Below are 4,893 nucleotides of genomic sequence, written 5' to 3' on the forward strand. Positions count from 1 at the left end.
TAGTGCAGCATCCTGTTTCCAACCATGGCCAACCAGCTGCCTTTGAGAAGCCCATGAAGAAGACAGGTGGACGACAGCAAGATTTCATCAGCCTCTGCCTGATGCCACCCTCTTCCCAGTTGTTCTACCCAGCAGACACTTGAGTTCTGCTCCCTAATCACCACCAAACAAGTCTTGCAGTAAAGCCAGGGTTGTCCGTCTTCCAGTCCGTGGGCCCACATCTTTTCAACTGGAGTCACGTTCTGGCCTTCTGCGGTTGCCCAGACGGCCACATCCCTTCTCCCCAGCCACGGACTACTGGGTGGTTTCCAGGCTTTTGCACATTATTTCCCATTCTAATGGCTGAAATGCGTTTCCTAAGGCTTTGTTACTGGCAGTAAGAACTTTAAGCTATGCTGATATTTTTTTTGGTATTTTGACCCTGTCCTTTTTTGCTTTTGGCCATTCCCTCTTTTGCCCTCTGTCCTGCTCACTACCAGTTTGCAAGAACTTCTCCAAAATGGAATTAGGCCCCCCAGATTGTAAGACATTTGGTCTGAAGCCCTTCATCAGACAAACACAACACATTTCAGCTTGCTTTTACTGCCAGCACTGTAGGTCAGCTAGTCTTCCACCCACCACGTCCGAAAGTATATGCACTGTAATTTTACATCTGGCTTAATGTCAAGTGCATTCACAAGTAGAGTAATACATTTCTGCTGGCCTTTCTTGAAATGAAGTAAATCTTTGTGTGCTTTGTAATAATTTCTGTTGCTTGCTGAAATAGACATGGCATGATGCCACTCTCCGGCAGAGATGTTAATTGGCTTTATAATGTTGTGACAAGGTTGTCCACTCAGCTGGACTTCATGTTAAGTAGGGAAGTAGGGAACACTCTGCTGGCCTATTCTGAGTTAAACTTCTTAAAAGTGCACATCCGCAACAGTGACTTCAAAGACAGGGTGTAGGGTGTGCTCTAGGGGAAGAGGCAGGTGCTGCCAAGATACAAGTGATGGAACCTCAGTCTCCTTCCCCTCCGCTATGAAGCACCTCAGCCAGATAGCCAAATTCAGGCATCTAGTTGAGTTGCCATGGCAGAAAAGCAAGGAGGTGACCTTTCCCCCTTTGCTTCTCCTGCTGTCCATAGGATTCCAGTCATGCTCCAAGTTTTGAGAGTGATGGGTATCCCAGTGGGATTGGGAACTGGAGTCATGAAAGAAAAACACCTCCCCTTTTGTCAATGTACAGTTCTTACTCCTCAATAAAACAGTTGATGTCAGTTCCTTCTTTCAGATGGTTTCCTTATTTGTCTTTTGAAAAATGAAACACTAAAGACTAGCTGAACAATGACTTTTGATTAACTGCACCAGGAGCTGCCCATATAGGAGTGCCTTCCTTGTAGTTAATTGATATTTAACTGGAATATTGCCAGCAGCTCAACACTTCAATACAGGAAATTTATCCAAAATGAATTTGATAAGAAAGGAAGTGGAAAGGAGGGATCAGCAAGGTTAAATCTCCTCAAAATATTTGGAAGTTACTCAAAATCACAATAATATAAACTCAGTTAGAATGTATTTCCCTAGTAAGGAAAGGTAGCACCAATTCTAAGAGGTCACTTGCTTAGTTAAAACGCAGTGTCAAGGAAACAATTGGAGAAAAGGCAGTTTCTTTCAGACTAGGAAAGTCTTGTCCAAAGGAGAACAAAAAGGAGTCCCTTTCTACCAAGCTACACTGAAAAGCTATAACTCAGACAGGGCTGTCATCAAGGGTAAGCATGGTTGGGAACCCACCAAAGGCTCATACATTAATAGGGGTCTACTGGCAAACAAACAAACAAACAATAAGCCACACACACACACAAATCAGGAATTGTTCTTCCTCTTCATCACTTTGACTTTCTAGTTTACCTTTGTCTCATCCTGGCTTAGACAACAATGCCTCATTGAACTCTTGTTGTTGAACTGTGGATTGCTGTTGAAACGTTGGCTTATTGTGTTGTCTGAACCCAGTTGCACTAACAAGCCATGGCTTGTTAACCACAAACAACCTATGAAAAGAACTCATGGTTTATTGTTGGGCTGTTCGCCATGCTTTATTAATACAGCTGGATTCAGACAACATGATAATGCACATCTCAACAATAACACATGGTTCAATGGCAACTCACACTCAAGCCATATTCAAGCCTTATCTGAAGTCAGTTATTGGGGATTGAGAATACCTCACCCAGGGACATGCCGAAACCTGAAGCTGGCATTGATCTGAGAGATTACAGTTCAGCAGTGCATAAGGGAGTTTGGAGCAAGGGATGAAGCCTGGGGAGAGAAGGTTCCTCATACTTGTGCTAGATTGACAGGTGGACAGCTAAGAGTATTGTCTGTGGTAGAAAGCTTGCATAAGGTATTGTATATTGGAGATCAGTGAAGAAACAGCAGTATGGCCAATTGTATTCTCCAGTCAAGATCTTCCCCTGTTGGCATCCATTTCCAAGTAAAGGAAAAATTCAGCTGTTGGCACTGCTGGTTCAGTTTGCTTCTGAAATCATCACAGTCAGTTCCATGCAGGAAGAAACATGCTATCTATTAGCTTTTCATTAGTTATGGTAATTAAGTTCCTCCTCTGCAAATTCTCCATTTTCTCTTAAAAATGAATATGCCTTCAGTTCCTCAGTAGCCATGAAAGAAATCAATAGTTCTCTTTCTTATTACTTATAAAGTTTATTTGTTTTAAAATTGAAATTAGAGATGATAATCTCAAAACAAATATACTGAGGAAGGAAAGGAAGGTGGACTTTTTTTTGTAACCATCCCAAGGAACACAAATAGAAAAATGTAGTTTTTGCAAAAACGCATTATGCTTCCCTCCTTCCCTCCTCTTCTGTTGGAAAGCATTACATTCCACAGGCTTTCAAAACATTGGTGACTTTCCTCCCATCTTTTAATGGTCAAATGTACAGATACTATTCCTTGGACACGTGTGTGCTCACAAAAGGCATTTTGGAACACAGGCCTTTATCATATGTCTGCACTCATTGATATGAAGCTGGTTTCAGGGCAGTATTTAGTATGAGAAAGTTAATAAGGAAAGTTGAAAAGCCTACAGCAGGCCTGCAGCTCCTGCCAAATCATGAAAACTGACATGTAGACACTCCTGTCTATTAATACCATGCAGTGGTCTACACTTTCTAGAGTCCAGGTCAAGGGATCAAAGTGCCAACACGTTTCCATTAGCACCAATGCTGCCAGTGGCCATCTGCCAGCCTGCAACAGAATTCCTGCTTTTCTTTAAACTTAGCAGCAATCCTCATAATAGCTGTGGAGAAATCAGTTTTTCCTGCCAGAAAAATATCCTTTCCTGTTGTAGTTTTGGGAATAGCTTTATAATAGATTTGTTCCTGGTAGAGATGAAATCTGTTTCAGTTGGTTGCTGTTATGTCAACACTGCCTCCCAGACTTTTAAATTCTTCTCGAGGCCCTGGCTATGGGAACTGCCCTGATGAGGGGCTTGCCCTTCAAAATTTGTGCCCAGGACCCAGAAGTTTCAGTTTTGACCTCTGGAATTCTAAGTGAATCCAGCAAATAAACAGTTTGGATGAAGGCCATAGAGAACCTCTGGCTGGAAGGCGCTGATCATTCCAGACATGTTTGTAACTATGGTAGACCTAATTTTAGCATCTCTTCATGGGTACATAGATTAGATTTATATACCCACATAGAGTTGCTAAAATCTTGTAATGTCTCTTAGGATTTTGCTGGTGTGTGTGTGTGTGTGTTTGTGCGCACACAAAACACCTCCATTTTGGTTGGATAGATGAACAATATAAATCTCAGCACTCATAGATGAATATTGTGGTCTTGTCCTGCTTGTCAAATGATAACTTAAATAGAAGAAAATTCTGTCCATCCCAACCTCCAGCCAGGTATGACTTTGGAGAAAGTTTCTCCAGGCAGAGCAGAAGGACTGCATTTTCTAATCTATGTCTGCCATCTCTATGCTACCAAAAATTAGCAGGGAAAAGGAAGATGTTATTTAGACTTCTCACTTCAGGTGAGAAGAGATTAATAGCAGCACTGTGAATGCTGTCAGTCAGTACAGTACCTAAACGGTGTGGACTAACTCAGGGTGTGATCTGTATCATTCTCTACTACAATTAAAGAGCCAAGAATGCAGTTTCAGCAGCCAGGCTGAGGCCTTTAAATGGACAGCAGGGGTCCAGTTCTCTTGACAGCTGTGGAAGCCACTGGGGATGGGAAAAGCTTGGCCTCCCATAGGGAGTACTTGACTACTGTCCACCCTCTGGTGGTTCAGTGCAGAACAGCCTTCCGGTGCTCTTGGCGAAAGCTTGCCTCTCCTACCCATCCCTGAGTAAATGCACTGTTGTGAGAGCTGAGGGAGAAAACTGAATAAAGCGGGGATTCTACGTGAGCAGAAAAATATGTAACTTCCAAACTGTATTAATTGGATGGGGGAAATATTAGTGAGGGGGTTTTTTCACACGGCATTGGACGAACATTTTACAAAAACGCCTTTCACTTGTAATTGTGCACCGTTGTAGAGAAACAAATCCCTGCTCCTGCTGGACATGCTGCCCTGCTTTTATTTTCACTCGGCTACACAGCAGTTTTATAACCTTCCTAAATAAATCGTGCATGATTTGAAGTCTAGTTCTGGGTCTCTTGCTACATTTCAAGCAAATTCATGCTAGAACAAGCTTCCTTGACCTGGTGCTGCTTTGGACTTTGTTTCCCATCAGCCCCAGCTAGCGGAATACTGGGACCTGAAATGGAAAAATCTAGATGGCACCAGGCTTGGAAGCCTGAGCTAGAAGAAAGGGCAGAGGTGCAGGGCTCTGGCAAAACAGTCTTCTATTGTGTGCATTGACCCGCTGACCACAGGGACGAGCCAATTCAC

Source organism: Varanus komodoensis, unplaced genomic scaffold, assembly GCF_004798865.1.
Source record: "Varanus komodoensis strain SLA01 unplaced genomic scaffold, ASM479886v1 scaffold1, whole genome shotgun sequence".
Lineage (NCBI taxonomy): Eukaryota > Metazoa > Chordata > Lepidosauria > Squamata > Varanidae > Varanus > Varanus komodoensis.